The following is a 20,089-nucleotide window of genomic DNA, read 5'->3' as shown; positions in this document are numbered from 1 at the left end:
TCTGTGAAGTGAGGCTGTTTTTATCTGTAGCGGAACCATTGCTTCTGTCTTTTCTCCAGACTCGTGCCCATGATGGCAGCATAAAAGATGCTCTATGCTGTACATGTAAATAGGGGTATTGGCCTTTAAGGATCATTTGCAACTTGAATTTAACACAGATTTTTCTCCAGTAATATTTTGAAACACAAATCAATCATTGATTGGCTTGAAAATTAAATCTCATACCTTTTAAACATATATTCATTATGCTTATATAATTCCAAGTAGAAATAGATGAGTCTCCCACAGATTGCTCTCATAATCAGGGTCTGGAGACCAAATGTCTGAATTTCTCTGATAATTAAAAAAGTCCCTCTCTCTTTGGAAAACAATGAGCAGAGGCTCATTTGAACTTTCTGGAGCTTCCAGTATCTGTCTCTCTCTCTCTCTCTCTCTCATATCACAACTGCAGTGAGATGTAGACTGTGTGCAAAGGGCATTAGAGAAGAGTGTGCATTTGTTATAGACATGACATGTTTGTGTCAAAAATCATTTTAAATGCTTCCACAAAGGATGCTATTGTAAGAAAACAATTAATTCCAAGGAAGAGAATGAAGTTCAGCAAGGCTATAGCAAAAGTGGAAGTAGAAGGTTAGGAACTGAAGCTACATCTTGCCCGTTCCTTGGAGCCACGTGGCCAGGCTCTTTCCTTCTCCATTATCTCCTTTTTCCCTCTCTTACCTCTCTGTAGTTAGATTTTTACTGCTTCCCTGGAACTTCAGCTTGTACGTGGCATTGGCTAGCCATGGCTCTGACTTTGGCTATGACCACAAGACTGTTCAGTTAAGGATATACCGTTATGGAGAGACTTAATTTTTAGTATCCTAATTCCACATTTCTGGGAGGGTTAATGTGCCTGAGATTTTTAGAGATTGATCACAGGCCCACACCAATCAGCTTTCGTCAGGTTGGTTGAGGTCACTTGGTACCCAGGCTGTTTGTTTTAACAGCTTTGGGTGATAAACTTTCTTTGAGAACAGGGTAGGTTAGAAGGTTAATCAACATGCTTGCCACAGAATTTGTCCGAGATCTGGCATCATTTTCTTACAGACTTAATCCTCTCCAGAACTGATTCAGTGTTTTGCCTGGTGAGGCAGTTCCCTCTCCTCTCCTTGCCATCATTTTATTCTGAGAACAGTGAGAATACTCATGACTGACTTACATTTATGTGGTACTAATAACATTTGAAATTGTTTTTCATCCAAGTTATCTTTATATAGTGCTTGAGGTTTTCAAATTACTTCAAATGGATTATTTAATTTGATTCTTACAAACAAACCTACCAAGAATCAAAGACTCACACCTTGAATTTAGGTGTAGGGAAAGAGCAGAGTTGATATTCTTTCTTTAATCGTCCAGTGAAGTCCTACATGATCCTACAAGAACATTATCTAGTATCTGGTGCCTTTTTATGATACATGATCCTCTAGAAATCCTCTTTACTCCTTTTCCCTTCACTGTAATTATGCTTGTTTGTCCTTTTAAAGAGAATTTGTCTGATATTTTTAACTACTATAAAATTAGCAAATTATGCTTATAAAAATATGAGCAAAGATCTATGACTCCTAATTGTGCATTTCCATATACTAATCTGAAAGAGGTTTCCTTCCATCATGATCTGTTACACAGATAGATGCTGGGTGCCTCTAGAGGTACATGGTGGCTCTAGAAATGGCTTCACTTCAAATGGGAACAATTGCACAGGGCAAACTGTGCCCTTGCTTCTAAAGGCTGCGGGAATTAAAACAAAGTACGATTTGGGACAGTTAGTGGCTAATAGTCATCTTTTGGCATCAAAAATGTAGACTTTTTAACAGTTTCTAAAAACCTGGGTGCAGATTTATTCAGCATTTTTATGCACTGTGAAAATCCCATTTTGAAAGGAAACAAAAATTCATGCTAAATTTTTATCTGTCCCATTGTTTTTTCCTTCACTAACTTCTGTTAGGTTAATAAAGGGATACCCTATATCTCCCATTTGGAAAAGGAATCTATCAAATGGTTAGAAGAAAAAAAGAATAAAAACATAGTGGGAAGACTGAATAGGCAGAAGCTAAGGAGAGTTAGCTAGATTCACCGCCCCCCCCCCAGGGAAACAATAATGGCACAATAGTTAATTTAGTGCTGGCCTTCATAAACATATGCTATTAGGGTTATTTTACTATTTTCCTATGCATGCACATGTGAAAATGCATTCATGATTACAAGAGGATATGTATTTTGGAACACACGTCAAATTCCCTTTTCCCCAGAACCTATAAAAATGCCTTCACTATAAAAATAATTTTAACTTTTTTAGTGCAATCTATAAATGTGGCCTTTGGGCCTAGTGTTTATGGCAGATGGAATGGCTCTATTTGGATTAGCTAAGAAGACATCAATGTTCTGCAGGTATTGACATAGCAGCCATAAGCTTCCATCTGGCCTTATGCCTGCACAGCAAGGATGATTCAGCGCAATATTTGAAAACATATCTTAATGTGTACTTGTGCAGGGATTCCTCATTGAGATAATAGTTTGTTCATTACAAATTCTTGCTAAAAATAAGTTACATTCATATACACATACAAAGTGTGTCTATGTATATGTATACGTGCATATATACCCACATAATATATATAATATTTCAGAGTTGGTCTTAATTGCTTTATTTCATTTCCTTTTCATATATCCTGAAAGCTGTATCTGTTACTTTCTTCTTGATGTCTTAGGTCTTCTTTAAGTGAATTTAATGTTCCATCTTAAATAATCTTCTATTATTAAAAAGATTATTAATAAATTAATGTTTTTTTCTCAATATTACAGCAGTTTTCTTTCTAGTACAACACATTGCTATACAGACAAATGTATTTTCAGTTTGTTATTTTTGTATTTCATTTATTGTATTTATTGAACATCTTTCCAACTCAGTTAAACCTAATTTCCCTCCCTGCTGATATCAAACCAGCCCAATCTAACATAACTTATCTAGTAAATATAATTATTCAAGGATTTGATTGGAAAAGACTACCTTCAATATATTTCCAAACCTGGCTACCTTCAAAAGAAAATATTGCTGTATGACTAAATACCTTTGTTCTTTTGGAGATATTAATTGCAATTAGTTTCTTAGACTATCAATCATTAGAAAGTTGAGAAATATAGGGTAAAATTTAAGCCCTCAGTTAATTGCCTCAGTTTCTTTATCTGTGAAAGCAAATAAATCCACAGAGGCAATGAACTGTTAGACATAAGAAAATGCAAGTTTAAATTGGCCTGGTGCTTGTTGAAAGAAATCATTTACTCAATGATATCCAGTTTTGTAATAAAGAATGCCATGGTGTGCACTGGGTAATTTTTCTTCTATCAGCTAGATTTTGCTCACCCATTCCCCAATCCTCCCCACATTGAAATACTTTGTAGCACACAATACAACTAGACCCCTTGACTAGTGACAGAGAGACTTTGTATCCCTGGGAGAGGAGCCTGAGATGGACTCTGGAACAGGCTTTCATTTCAGCCCCAGAGAAAGTATGACTAGGACAGTAATTGCCTTCCCAGTTAATTTCACCTGCTGCTGCTTTCCAGGAGAGGGAGGAGGGGAGTTAATGTTCCCTTTTCAGTTCTTAACATTTGATAATAACTGACTTACAACAAAGATTTATTTTTTCGGGGGGTCCTCTTTTCTTTCTCTCCTGCCGTGTAAAAAGAGATGGTATCTGTCAGAAAACAACAGCATGGGACTGTAAACATTCCCTCTATTGCAAACATTTTCTGAGGCTGAATTTCTGTAGCTACGATCTGCTGCAGCGATTTTGTGTGCTGAAGACCACCTTAGAAACTGTGTTTGAGAGACATTAACGAGCTTCATGTAGGCCTCAAAATGCGGCAAATATTTTAAAAGTTTATATGACAATATATCTGCAGTAAAAGTAAATTTCCATGCAAACAGGTCGTTAGTTAATTTTGACTGTAAATTACTTCGTTAAAGTTGAATTTTATTTTCATCCTACAGACCATGTCTCATGGTTACCTTCTGAATATGTGAACTTGTGTTGAGGACGAGAGGCATGAGGACATTGTTTAAATTTTTATTTATAATCAAAGCTATGATCATCTCATACATTCTCCAAAATGAAAGGAGAATGGAATGGGAAAGAGTAAAAAGAAATGATGTTTTAGAGTGAGAGGTAAGTAAAAAGAGAAGTTGTAAGTTTGATGACAAAATTTTCATTTCAGGTCACTTACTAGGCTACTGGGCTTTGTGGTAATTTGTTCATCCTTGTTTCATTAAATTGTAATTACTTCTGATATCTCTAGCTTTATTCCTTTGGCTAGATCCTCTATTAATTAAGCCTTAGGATCCTTTAGGAGATGAATAATTCTCCACTGGACAGCGTTAAGTTGAAGTCAAGAGGTGATAAAAGAAAATTAAGAGTAAAGTCAGAAATTATTATTTAAAATAGTTTAGGATGTAAAAATGAGAAAGGACGATGCACTTCTTTCTCCGTTATTCATTTTCCCCATCATTTTCATTATTTCTATTCTCACTTGTCTGGGAAAATACTTATAGTCTAGCCTCTAACAATTATTTTTTCTTGTGTTTGTATGTGTGTATATGCATGCTTATATGTGTTTTATGTAGATTTTTCTGTAAGCCAGATAAATTACCTCAGTGCATTAACTCGGAACATATGTGCTATCTAATTGCTAACACTTTTCAGGAGATGAAATTCAACAGTCAAATAAATACCATAGTAGATAGCATATCTAGACCTGATATCAAGCATTGTAGATTACATGCTATTGTTCTATGTGAATGAATGTTGATTTATTTGGAAACATGGAATGATGATTTTTCATGATTGTTTATTTCACTTAAGGTATTTAGTACAGAACTTAGAGGATGGAAGTAATCTTAAAGGGATCCTTCCATCCATTTTCATGTTTGTGGTTTCTTTGGTTTTACTGAATTTCCAACATATATCTCACTCAACTCATATTAGAAGAGAAGAATTCAAAAGATGAAGCTTTAGTAACTTGCCCTAGTTATTATCAATCTTTTTTTTTTTTTTAATGTATCAAAGGGGGTACAAATGTTTTTGGTACATGGCTTGAGTCAGGGCTGTAAATGTGCCCGTCACCTGAATAGCATTCACTGTACCTGTTGGGTAGACTTTTGCCCTTCCTCTTCTGCCCACTCTCTCTGCTTGATTTCCTATGACTTTTACTTCCCTCTGTGCACTTGTGTGACCATCGGTTAGTTCCAGTTTATTAGGGAGTACATGTAGTGTTTGTTTTTCCATTCTTGAGATACTTCACTTAGGGTGATAGTCTTTGGTTCCTCTCAAATTGCTGAAAAAGGCATTATTCATCCTTTATTATGGCTGAGTAGTACTCCATGGTTACGTATACTGCATTTTGGTAATCCACTCATGAAGTGATGATCACTTGGTTTGATTCCATATCTTTTCAATTGTGAATTGTGCTGCAATAAACGTTTGAGTGCAGGGGTCTTTTTGATAAAATGATTTCTTTTCCTTTGGGTAGATACCCAGTAGTGGATTGCTGAATCAAATGGTAGGTCTACTTTAAGTTCTTTGAGAAATCTCCATACTGTTTTCCATAGAGGTCATATTGGTACTAATTTGCAGTTCACCAACAACGTATAAGCATTCCTTTCTCTCTGCATCCACACCAGCATTTAATATTTTTGGACTTTTTAATAAAAGCCATTTAACAGGAGTAAGGTGATATCTCATTGTGGTTTTAATTTGTATTTTCTTCATGATTAATGACGTTGAGCATTTTTATACGTTTTTAGCCATTTTCTATCTTCTTTTGAAAAACTTCTGTTCAAGACTTTTGCCCAGTTTTTAATGGGCTTGGTTTTTTTTGTTTGTTTGTTTGTTTATTTGTTTGTTTTTCTTGCTGATTTGTTTGAGTTCTTTGTAGATTCTGGATATTAGCCCTTTATCAGATGTGTAGGTTGTAAATATTTTCTTCCATTCTGTAGGTTGTCTGTTTGCTCTGTTGATTATTTTCTTAGCTGCTCAGAATATTTTTAATTTAATCAGGTCCCCTTTATTTTTGCTGTTGCTGTAGTATCCATTGGCGTCTTAGTCATAAAGTTTTTCCTTAGACTGACATCTAGAAGAGTTTTTCCTACATTTCTTCTAGGATTCTTATAGTTTCATGCCTTAAACTTAAGTCTTTTATCCATCTTGAATTAATTTTTGTGAGTGGTGAGAGATGGGGTCCTGTTTCATTCTTCTGCATGTGGCTATCCAGTTTTCCCAGCACCATTTATTGAATAGGGATTTTTTTTTCCCCAGTGTGCATTGTTTCTGCTTTGTGAATAGTCAGTTGGCTATAGGAAGATGGTTTAATATCTGGGTTCTCTCTTCAGTGTCATTGGTCTATGTCTCTATTTTTGTACCAAGGTCATAAAAATAAAATTAAAAGATGATATCAATGACAAAATAATATATAAGACTTTTAACTGTTGGAGCAATGATCTTTCCATCCTGCATTTTGGAAGGAAGATATGGACAGCTGTAATACAATAGCTTCTGAGAATTTCAGTACAAATTATAAATTCAAAATATTCCCTACAATTCCCGACTCATGGTGTAATCTAAAAATTCTTGAATGTACACAGGTGTTTAGAGCACAAAGAAGAGTTGTATTTGGAGATTCAAGTGAGTAGTAAACAATGTGTTGCTCCTGGAAGATTACTAGTTACCTTTGATCAGATCCCATTTTCTAGCCTGGATGGTATGTCCTCCTACTCTAGAGATTAAGAGTGTAAGACCATTTCCGGCTTAAATTGAGATCATGCTGTTGAGGTCTATTCCTTAATTCTTTATCTCTTCCATTAATTTGAGTGTCATATGCATTAAATCCCAACTCCAAATTATGACATCCAAAGCCCTTTTGCCTTCCTACTTCTCCATCCTCAGTCGAAGGATATTTTAAGACAATCTGTTATTTCCAATTCTTTACATTCTAGTTATACTTGTCTTATTTTAGTTTCTCAAATATAAAATTTATTCTTTCTCCTAGCAACCTTTATACATACTGTTTGAGTCTAACACTTTCCCCACATTTGCCTACGTACCTGTTACTTATCCTTCAGAACTTAGCTAACACTTGCTTTTCTCTGGAAGGACTTACTCTATTCTCCAGACTAGATAAGCTCTTCCATTTCTATAATTCTTGGTATGTATATTTTTGTCACATTTACTAGGCTAGTGATAGTGACAATGCACAAGAGGGTGGAGTAAGTATTAATTTAGAGATAGCCTATACAACATCATGATTAATTGGCTATACCTAGAGAGTAAATATGAGTCAAGGATGATTCTGGATTTTTCACTTTGGTGATTAGGTGGGTCATTATGCTCAAGATAGAGATAATATGGAAAAAGTAAGTTTGACAGGAAGAAAATAAGTTCACATTTTGTGATGTGGAGTTGAAGAAAGATACACCTTTGCATAGCTGGATGTATGAAAATGACCTAATAAAATCTATTTATGATAAAGTTATAGGTTAGGAAATCACCAGATTATAAGTAATAATCTAAGCCATAATATAAGGAGATGGCAGGTCAAGAGAATATCTAAAGAGTGGGAATACAAGAGGAACCCTGGAGAAAACCACCACTTAAAATAGAGGCTGGGTAGGATGCCTTCTGTTAGACCCCTCAGATCCACTCTCCACTCCGCTGCATGCTGCTCTGCTCAGGGTGGTGACTTGTTTGGATCATATAAAATGATTCCCTTACTCTCTAGGTGTTGTTCACCTGATTGGTGAGAAAAACAAAATAAGACAAACAAAGGAGGAAGAAGAGTGAATTCAAGGCTTTTATATCCTTCTGCATTCATTCTTATGACTTCTCAAAGCCTTGTCTACATTCCATGACTGAAGGCCATTTTTCCTGTAGGGCTCAGCTGGGTTCTCATAACCCCTTCCTCTAGATTCTCTGTATGAGTAGGAGTGATGATGTTCAGATATTAAACCTAGGCAACTGCACTGTCCTACACCTCTTCCTTGCTCACTCTTTTAAGTAGTCCTTGTATAAAAATCTACTCAAATTATCTAATTTGAGTGCATTATCTGTTTCTTGCCATGACCCTGCCTGACATATAAGAAGACATGCAAAAGCCAGTGAAGGAGAAACTGTGTCAGGAAAGACAAAGGTGAAAGAGTTTCCAAAGATAGGAGCAGTCAACAATGCCAAACGTTACAGAAAAGTTAAATTGGACCTGACAATTAGGAGGTTCTTGATTACTTCAGAAAATAAGTTTCCGATTCAGTGTTGAAGTAATTCAGAGTTGAAGTAATATTACTATAAATTAAGAGTGGAAAAGAATTGAAGAAGGGCAGACAGAAGGTACAAAGCTCTGTGGGAAGACAGAGAGAGAGACAGAGAAAGACAGAGAGAGTAAGCTAGACAGAGAGTCAAAAATGATCTATTAGATGGGACTTTAACATTCTTATGTACTAAAGGGAAGGGTCAATGGAGATGAGAGGTTAAATATAGTAAATGAGCAAGGAGCTTGGTGAGGAGCCCACTGCAGAGGGCCAGGTGAGAGAGGATAGTTACTTGGACTAGGCTAGATGCAGGAAAAATGAAGGGATGTGGACCAAGTCAAGTCATGTTTTGGAGATGAATTATAAAGCAGAATAATGGTGACAATAATTTCTGCCTATTTCTTCAAGACTACTATAGAATCAACTCCCTTAAATATTGTTAATTTAGATAGTAATTTAATTTCATACATTTCAAAAAGTTAGAACTACATTTAATTTTCTTTATTTGTATATGCATGAGTTATCTATAGGTAAGAGTTGTTGGAAGTCCTTTACAGCTCTGTTTATGCACTTTTAATTTCTTGGACGTTTCTGCAGATATATTCTAATCTTCTTGAATAAAAAATGTACAACAATATGCCATATATAACTAGTAAGTCAAACAGTACTTACGTTTAATGTAACAGCTTTTTCATTAACTTACTATATAGCCATATTAAATCTATTCTGGTTTGGTTTTTTTTTTTTTCCCATTCCTACAGGCGACAAACCTTTAGCAATTTTCATTTTGCTAATATAAGCAAACTGTATTATTAGTAATAATAGATGCAAAGTTTTATCTGGACCTTAATAGCTCCAAGTGAAAAGCAAAATCTCTGTTTAAATAGACACCAAAATGACAAAATGAGCTCAGGCTGCTGTTTTTCTCCCATCAGGTTAACCCTAGGTAAGCTGGATATGAAGGAATCATGGATTCCAGGAACTAAAATCAACTATGAAAATAACAAAATACCTTGAGAAATGCCCAGGAAGTCTGAGGGCTGTCTTGAAGTAGCAATGATTCTTTCAAGAAAATGTCATGTGTGAGAATTTTTCACAGAATGTCAACTCATAGTTTAATGAGTTGGGAGAGAAAAAAATCTGAAATCTGGTATAAAACTGTTGATAAACACCTTTGACCAACATCCCAAAACTATTTTAATGACCTTAAATCACAGCAAATGTTAGGGATTAATCTTCGTTCACATTCTGTAGCTGGCATAAGCATCCGTTTTGGCTAGCAAATGCACAGGACCTTGACTGCTGCAACGAGTCAGTACTTAGCTGCTCAGAAAATGTTGTTCCTAAAGTATGTGTCAAACTTTTGAAAAGGGACTGCTAAAATTTTAAAATACAATTGTAATAAAGTATTTCCACAAAGACTACTTTGCCACGATAAAAGTAATTTTTATTTATTATGGAAAACTTGGAAAATATATAGCTGTGCCACTTAGAGAAAAAAAAAAAAACACCCTTTAGACGTATGAATTCTTTCTGTTCTTTTTCTGTGAGTATATTTCCACATGGCTCTGATCATTTATCCCAACATTGTGTGTACCGAGAAAAACCACTTTTGCTAATCTGCTTATTTTAGTTAACTGGAAAGAGACTAACCCTAAAATAATTGACAACTGGTGTACCAATGATGACTTGGTGAGCATTCAGTTATTTGACATTTCAAAGTTTTATCCAAAATTGCTAATATTGTCTGTGAAAAAATGCCATCAGTGATCTTTAGGAAGCCCCTTGTGAACTCCTTATCCCCACTCGGCCTACTTCCCCCAAAGACCACCAGAGGCCAGAGTGCAGAGTGATTATTAAATGGCTGAGAATGCAGGAATCACATACATGGATATAGCAGAGTTAATGTCCCACTATCGTAACATCCCTAGCACGTATAAAGCATGAGAGACTATATACTCAACAGTAGAAATCCAGTGAATTAATTACTATACATAAATTAATGTCATACAAAACAAATTATAAATAAGATGATATAATTACAATGATACATTCTGAAGCATTAATGGCCTGACCCATACCTCCATGGTATCTGCATCCTCTTAAAAAACTCAAGAAGGGGTTTTTGGTTGTACTTTTAGCCTATTTGAAAATATTTGTAAACTATGCTAGTCTAACTAAAGGAAATCAAGCAGAGAACATTATTATGATTATTACAAATCATAACACTTAGAATTATTGAAATTGTTATTACCTAATAGGCTGAGTTAATTCAAGCAATGAGTATTCTCATGATCTTAAATGCAAATTGTGATAGTACATTCAAATTGGAATTTTTTTCCTATTTGTGATATGAGTGGGGACTGCAAAGTTTATTTAAGTTGCTTCATTACCCAGAATATTTCACATAATTGCCATTAACTATAGCAATCTCTGCTCTATAATATGGCTGAAAGAAAAGAAATTTTAATCCTTTTCTCAATTATTAATCAATTTCAGTATTCATTTCCTAACAGAGAATGCTTAATAAAGCAGTGTTCCTCTTTCCATGACATCTTCCCCTTTTATAGCACTGATGAATGGGAATCAAACTACAGACCACTCACTGATTAGCTGAAAATTTCTAATCATGCCAATTTGGAGTGAGGGTAATTTGTGCAATGGGATAATCATTTCTTCATAGTAGAATGAATATTGAACAATGATTGGTAGGGAATTAAAGAAAACTAGACTTAAAAGAAAAATAAGGGGGTAGATGAGGAGTTGGTTTTATTTTATTTTATTTTTGGTTTTATCAGCTACTGCCTGAAAATGTTGCATTGCATCTGTGATAATTTTTAAAAATAATACTCAGTAGAAACCTCTAGAAGTATATATAAATAATAAAAATTTCTTAAAGTTTGAATGAGTTTAGAGTGGTAGAGACAGGTGCTGTAGGAGGTAGAACAAAGAAATGAGAATCATTTTACCTTTTCTTTGCCTGTGTATTTTGCCTTCCAAAGAAGATAAAGCTAATGAAAACAAGAGAAGGAACAACTCTGTTTTATTCTGCCCATGTTCCCTCATGTGCTCCTAAGTGTCTAGCAGACAGTAGGCAATGAACAATTATTTATGAGTAAATGAATGAGTCAATTAATTCCTACATTGGATTAAATTTAGTGTATTTTTTCCTTCTCAATTTCAAGGGACAATTAAGTTTCTTGTGTGTCTAATTATTAGATTAATAACCATGTTCAACAAAGTTACTAAATTTTAAAATGCCTCAATTTTTAAGCCCAGAAGAATGGAATTTGGTTGTTTTAGAAAAGAAAGGAAGATATGGTAAATTTTTACTTTGGTAAGTTTTAAAAGGAAATTGGTCATACTTATCTCTATTACCAGTGATCTTAAGTTTTACAAAATGTGGTGTTCTTCTACTGAAGTTAGTAGAAATGATCATGAAAGTGAGTCAAATCTGATTTTAAGAGACTGATGTAGTTAAAGATACTGAAATGAGAGAATATTGCTTTTAAAAACAAAGGCCCGAGGATTTTTGTTAGAACTCTGCAAATAATTTTATATAAGCAAGAAGCAATTGATATAAACCTGCTTTAGCCTCCATTGAATGGCCAATTTTATACAGTAGCACTTGTATTATGGGCCAAGAAAATCAGTCTTTGTCAGAGTTTTCACAAAATGCAAAACAAACACATGTAAGTGACAATGTCAAACTGATATGACAATTTAAGGATGGGAGTGGCAAGGTATTTCTTGGTATCAGTATCAGTGCCAATTCCTTTCCAATAATGCAGATAACTGTAAACTTTATTCATGGATGCCCTGATCACCAGATCTGGGAGTTTCCATGTATTTTAAAATTTATTTTTATCAAAAGGGTTGAAATAAATATACCTTAGCACTTATTTATCTAAAATTCTAGTTCTGGATAATTTAAGGTGATCTCTTTATTTGACTAGCTTTCTTAGTGTTCAGTGATAACACAGAGCATTTCTACTGTTGTGGGGACATAATTAAGGGAATTTTACTCTCAGAGCTACAGAGTAGTCCAGCAGTTCTCAGGCAGTGATGAAATATACTTGTATTTTGAAAGTGTGTCCTTGTACCTTCTAAAGCACATAAGGCATCTAAGAAGTAATTTAGGTAGGTACCAGTAAAATCTGGCTAAACAAAAAATTTTTTTTTTAATCCTATAGTTATTTAGATGACATATATTCTTTAACTTCAGAAAAAGCTAAGGGAGTAACATTTATGTTTTTTCCAAACTGGTCACCAACCTATAACATTCAAGTGGGATCATATGGTACATTAAATGGTTTCTGGTAAAAAGAAAGTTCTTCTTTTTTTTTTAATTAATAAGACTTTTAGGTTTTCAGAGTGACCATATATAACCATATAATTTTTGTCTAATTTGATATGTTCTGAGAATAAAAGAGAGTGCTTTTCATAATTATGCCAGAACAAGAAACCAGTTTCACAGAGATATGCAGCAACCCTATGTTTTGGTGGGGTAAAACTGGAGTAAATGTGCAGGAATGAGATATAAAATTTGGCTTGAAATATCTATACAATTTAATTCCTTCTCTCTGTTTTTTTGCTATTAGAGATCAGACTTCCCAGGACATGTGTAATCTGAGAGGAAGATGAGACTAGGTTACAGAATTAAAGGGCAGGCTATAGGACAATAGTCCATTTTGCCATATCCTAGAAAACACCTTAAACTTGCACTTATCACTCTTTAGTGAAAATTTCCTTTTCCTATTTAGCTCCGAAGTAAACAAAAGTTCAGAAAAATCCAACTTCGTGACCAAAATGTATACTCCTTATAACAGTGTGGGCTTTCACCTCCTTTTAAATAGTTTAAGAAGCCCCCAACAGAGCATAGCACATCCAACTTTTTGCAGAGCAACAAGCAATCATTTGTCACAAGTCTTTTTCCTTCTTTTTTTTTTTTTTTTTTTTTCCATATTTTGTATTCTACTGTTTTGTTCCAATCCTCCTTTGTTTTATTTGGCTGCTGAAGCTGGAGTGTCTTGCCTTTGGCAATAAAATCTTATGAGCAAACATTCTCTGTGCCTTGGAAAGCAAAAGCGTCACCCCAGTCTGCACATCCAACTGTGCCCCTCTGCGAAGTCCTGAGCCTGTTCTTAAATTGGAACCTGAGGAGCTTTGCCAAGACAGCGCGCTGCCAGGCAGACTCCGCTGGGCCGGTCCGTATTGATTCGCATTGGTTCCCCTGTTTTCTGTCAGTTAGCAATCCAGTCACAAGCTTTGATTCCTCATTATCTCAATTGCAAATTCCATGAACACATCATCATGCAGCTAGTGCACTCAGGATTTGAAACTGACAATACCGGATCAATGTCTCAGGGGCACAGCCCTGAATTTCAATAATACAATTAAATTCCTTGAATGTGAGATTTACCCAGATTGTCAATTCTGCATTTTTTGCACGTTCAGTGTGTGAAGCTACCCAGACACAGAACCCAAGCACAGTGGTCCTGTCAGTGCATAACGAAGGAAAAAGACTTGCCCGTGAACCTGAGGGAAAGATAATCAAATGTTGAACCTGCTGAGCCTGTTAGATGAAACTGTTAACAAGGCTTGCTCAAATCGCCAGGGAAATGCTGTGCAGGGATGAAGATTGGGGTTCAGTTCTGAAATGTGTAAGCAGGGTTAGGCTGGATACGGAGGTCTCAATGCTTGTTGCAGGAGCTGTGTAGCCAGCCTTTCAAAGGATTTGTACTTTCCCTCCGGAGTCACTTTAGCACACAGATTCACTTGAATCAGTTAAGCTCAACTCTGAGAAATATACTGACTGTGAAAATGTCATAAAAGGATACCACATTTTAATTCCAGTGTTCACCAATACAAAACGAAACAACACAGTGACAAAACCAGAAAAATTACTTCCTTTTTCTTTGTAATTTAAGAGGGGTAGACTAAAGAGAAAAAGAAGTAAAAAGCAATAGTTACTCTGAACAGGTACTGTCTACCCTTGGTAGGAATGTGAAGACTCAAGTAACATAAAGTGTTCTATTCGATAGACTTGACTTTCAATTTACTTACGTACTTAAGACAATGAGAGCTATATAAACCCGCATCCTTCCTTTACTGCACAAAACTTAATATACTTTGCTTTTATTTCACTAGCTATCCCCTCTGGAGCTCCTTCTCTCCCTACCTGTGACCTCACTGAAGGATATTAATGAATACAGTCAACTTCCTGCATCTGGTGTGAGGCGACTAAGCCTCTGGGACTGATAAAGCATTTGCAGTCCTGAAGTCATTATCAATTTTTATTCGAGATAGTGCACCATTGAAACCAGAGCACGTGTTAAAAGTTCCTTTACCTCTGAATTTCCTGCTCCAAGAAACCTTGGCCATTCAAATTTGACATCAAGGTCACTTGAAATATACATTTGGCAATAAACTGTAAAATCATTTATCACAGAAACATGCTAAAATATTATGAAGGCATGTGTGACTGATTCCTATTGAGAGCAACAACCTACTTTGGTAACATTTTATATGCTTATTACAATATTTAACTTCTAAGTCAGATAAACTATACAAAAATACATTTAGTATTCTGCTATTAATATCTTCAATTATTGTCTGAATCTATTGAAATAGTGAAGATTTATTTTTAATGCATATATAGAATCCTTACAGGGAGAAAACTATTTTCTAAACAACAGTTATTCTTAATTTTTATTCAGGCTGTGTGTGGGGTGTCTGTGTGTGTTGAAAAATGCAGGGAGTTTAGAATGAGAAAACTTGGCTTAAAACTCATTGATGGCATTTTTATTTTGTATGATGTTAAGAAATACACTTTAACCTCTTATTGCTCTAGAATGGAAGCAATGATAATACCTGCTCTCTCAACTCAGGTTATGTGAATTAAGTAAGATAACTTCCATGAAAGCACTTTGTAAATTGTAAAGCACTACACAAATGTCAGTTTTCTTATTAACTATGTTGTATTTTCATGACTTCAGGAGCCAGACTTTGTACACCTCCTTCTATCTCTTATTGGGGGGTGGGGGATTGAAACAGACAAAAAACTCCCTTTGAAACACTGGTCTTCTCATTATATTTTCTGGACTGAGGAACCTCATTGTACATATTTGCACATAATGAGTTCATTGAATCTGATTGAACAAATTTCTCTGACACTTAAGCTTTCCTCTTCTGTGATTTCTGGGTACCCATGAATTCTGACCAAAACAAATTTCTACCACCTTTATGAATTCTTGAATGATTCTCTGCTTCTATTAGATATTTCCATCTAGAATATTTTATTTTACCTAACCAACTGTCCAAGGACATTTTCAAAGATATTGCACAGTTTTTTGAGTCCAGGATTTCAAAAACAGAATATTATCTTTCCACCATACCTCCTCACACAGCCCTTTGCTATATTTTACCTCCTATGATACCAATGTCTCCTCATTGTTTAATCCTTAACTGATCCTTATCATCATGATTTTACAGCTCTCTAATAGTGTAGTTGTGTACAATTTTACCTATTAAATGTCTTCTATAATAAGCCCATTTACCCTATTCTAAGACATCAAATGCCTTTGTCTGGAGCATTACAACTTTCTGTTTGGATTCTGCCTTTGTGCGTTGCATTAGATAAACTCTTCCACTCCAACAAGAGTAATCTTTCTAAACACAGATCTTACTAAGTTCATTGTCCATCTTAAATTCTTTCATGGTTTCCTTTTGCCCTTGGCATAAAGTCAAGAAACAATATGCAATGATCAGACAAATGCCTTCTTCTCAAACTTTATGTGTGCATTTATGTTTTAATCCAGCTTTATACATCTGCTCTGGTTTATATTTAATATATGAAACATTTCAGTATTTATTTGAATTGGGATTTTAGAAGCTCTTTTAAAAGGATCTTTTTTCAAAAATGAGACAATGAATGAATGAATGTCTGAATGCATTTATGAATATTTGTAATTAAGACTAAATTTGGATAAGTGGAAAGCTAAATAAATAATTATTTTAGATAGAAAGAAATTATATGGACAGCTAAAAATATATATAGAAAAAAATTAGCCGGGCATGGTGGTGCATGCCTGTAGTCCCAGCTACTCGGGAGGCTGAGACAGGAGGATCGCTTGAGCTCAGGAGTTTGAGGTTGCTGTGAGCTAGGCTGACGCCACGGCACTCACTCTAGCCTGGGCAACAGAGTGAGACTCTGTCTCAAAAAAAAAAATAAATAAATAAATAAATAAATAAAAATAATTATTTTAGGCTTGGAGAATAGAGTTTAGCAATATTAAATAGTCTAAATCTACAACATCTTCCATACTTTTGTTCATCTATGCCAGGATTTCTCAATCTTACCACTATGGACATTTTGGGCCAGATAATTCTTTGTTGTCTGGAGCTGTTTTGAGCCCTGTAGGATGTTTAGCAGCATCTCTGGCCTCTACCCATTATCACTCCCCCCACTCCATTAGTGATAATTTAAGATGTCCCTCCACATTGCCAAATGCTCCCCAAAATATAAATAAATAAATAAAAGAGGTGGAGAATGGGGGGAGGTATTATATTGCTATATCTGAGTACCTGATTATCTCTTAATGATTATCTACACCAATGCCCTGGCAATTGAAGTAATCATCTGGGAGATTAAAATGACCCTACCCCCCAAGGCAGAGTTGTTAAGGAACTACACAAGCTTAGCCACTTTCAATCTTTCTTTGGATCAGTATGAAGTCAAGGTTTCAGAACCTCCCTGTCTAGGATCAAAGACTTGGAGCATGTCCAATTTAGATTCAGAGCCTAATTTTAGTAATTTTGGCATAGGACCTGAGAATACCATCTTCATATGATATGAAAATGTAGGCAGGTGCTTTATATTTTACAAGCTCCATGAAAAGATAGAAAAACTTACATTATTTTGTTTAATTTAAATGGACAAACATCTCCAGAGACTGCTGTCTACTATATACTGTCTATCCTTCTACAAGGTGCCGATATCTACCAATAGTCATAATAGTAGGATCCTGAATACATATTAAAAATAAACAAAAAAAAATACTTTTATTGAAACAACTGATTTTTTAAATGAGCCGGTTAGAAATCAAACAGTTTCAAAAGCTCTATGATTATAAAATATGCATGAATCTTAGGGAGGGATACACACAATGCAAGAAATGTTATCAGTGGCAGTCCTTTAATTGACCCACCAAGAGGTCGCATTCTAGGATCTTTTTCTTATCATAGAAGAGATTTACTTTTTAATATCTATGCTCTGTGACTGCTCATCATGTCAAGAAGAATTATATTGCAAATAATTATGATCTGAACTGCTTTGTCTGTGGCTGAAGCTGAAGCCATCCAATTAATATATGGTGTTCTGTTCAGGGAAAATAGCTCATTTTAAACCAGGGTCTTAGGCAAAGGAAAGGACAGCCTTTTATTAACTTTGTCCCTTGTCTCTAGACATATTTATTGCATTCTTCTGGAACAGAAATAATAGAAGCTCAGACATAAGGCCATGTGTGGGGGAAAAAAAAAAAAAACAGCTATCAGCTCCCATGAATGTAAATGTCTCTGTCACTTGATGGGAAACTATAGTTTCAAAATTTGAAAATGACTCACAATACTTAGAAATCTCTCCTGTAAAATATAAAAATTAGATGGTTAAAAAGAAGAAACTTATGTGGACATGATGATATCTTGTTTTTGTTCATGCACATAGCAACATATTTGAGTATGGTTTGTCTCTGTTGCTAGTCAGCATGGTCAGTAAATTTTTGTTCTTTAATTTGTCCATCTATAAAATAAAATATATATTACTCTGACACTATACATTTAAATACAATTTTAATATATTTCTATGCCATGACTACATGGTTTATTTACTCCAATTTCACTTTAGATTTTCGGTGTGTGTTTATTATAAAATTATCTACTATTATTTCTTAATTTATTTTATTATTTTAAGTTAAATTCTTTACTTTGAGGAAATCTATAATTAGATTTCCACGCAGTGGTAAGAAATAAAACAGAGATCCTGTGTACCCTTTACCCAGTTTCCCCTGTGATAACAGCATGCAAGACTATCCTACGATATCATGACCAGGATATTGACATTGGTACAGTCAAGATGCAGAGCACTTCCATCATGGTACCCTTTTATAGCCATACTCACTTCCCTCCCACCCACCCGTCTCCTTAACCCCTGGTATCCACTTATCTGTTCTCATTTCAATAATTTAGTGATTTCAAATATGTTTTGTAAATGGAGTCATATAGTAAGCAACCTTTTAGAATTGGCCTTTTTCACTACACACTGTTCTGTGGAAATTCATCTAGGTTGTTGCCTGTATGAATAGTCCATCCTTTTTTTTTATTTCAGATTATTATAGGGGTACAAATGTTTTGTTTACGTGGATTGCTTTCGTACTCTTTAGACAAAGTTATAAGTGTGACCATCTCCCAGATGGTGTACATCGTACCCATTAGGTATGGTTTCATCCATCCCCTCCTCCCCACTCCCACCTGTTTGATTTCTCTTGAGTTTTACTTCATATAATTTCTAAACTTACTGTGTCAATTACTGTCATCCATTTTGTGTTTTACCCACATGTGTCAAAAATTTTCAAATATGTCTCAATATGGGATTCTGGGAGAAAATTATAAAGTGCAATTTTGGCTCTGGCCAAAAATAATAACTTCAAGTTATAATAATGCTAACATATCTCAGGCAAAATACTGCCCAGGGAGTTCAGTATGAGTCAAAAGCTGTGGAGCTAAGAGCAAGCATGCACAGGCAGCATGTAGAGAATAATTTCAAGTCAATACCAGGCAGAGTGTCTCAAACCTGAATACATTAAGTAGCTGAGTAACCCTGACAGTAGTCCTAATATAGCCAAACAGAAGTCCTAGATCTGATTCTCATGATCAGAAGTGAGTCGCATGTTCATATTGAGCTAAGTACTATAGAAGTAGGAATGGACTATGACTGGCTAGAAACTGAGAGTGGGGTCTCTCTTGCCCAAACCATATGGCTTGAAGGTAACTGATCCTCAGTGGTAAAAAATATTAAAAAATAAATAAATAAATGGTGGACTTGAGAACATAGGGCATATTCTCATTCACCACCACAAATTTGCAAAAGAAATTTAAGACAGAGTTCAATCATTACCTTCTTTTTTATTTATTTTTTTTATTTCAGTATATTATGGGGATACAAATGTTTGGGTTACGTATATTGTCTTTGCCTCACCAGAGTCAGAGCTTCGAGCGTGCCCATCCCCTAGAGGGTGCACCTGAATCCATTAGGTGTGTATATACCCATCCCCTCCTCCTCCTTCCCATCTGCCCAACACCCGATGAACGTTATTACTATATCTGCACTTGAATGTTGATCAGTTAATACCAATTTAATAGTGAGTACATGTGGTGCTTGGTTTTCCATTCTTGTGATACTTCACTTAGTAGAATGGGTGCCCACTCTATCCAGGATAATACAATTGTAAAGATGTGGAAACAACCCAAGTGCCAATCATTACCTTCTTATCTAAATCTTTTCTTAACAAAGGATTTGCTGTAGTCCCTAGAAAGTAATATCTAAACCAACATATACATCTAGATTGCTTTTGGCTTTAGCTATTTTCTATTTTGAAAGTTTCCAGAGAAACTAGAAATTGTTAGTAGGGGTTAACTGTGGGAAATAAAGTAAGGGGACTTTCACCTTTTTACTTTTCTTTTTCAGCCTTCTGAACT

Source organism: Eulemur rufifrons, chromosome 4 (assembly GCF_041146395.1).
Source record: "Eulemur rufifrons isolate Redbay chromosome 4, OSU_ERuf_1, whole genome shotgun sequence".
Taxonomy (NCBI): domain Eukaryota; kingdom Metazoa; phylum Chordata; class Mammalia; order Primates; family Lemuridae; genus Eulemur; species Eulemur rufifrons.
The sequence above is the reverse complement of the archived record's forward strand: the minus strand, read 5'-3'. Positions refer to the sequence as shown.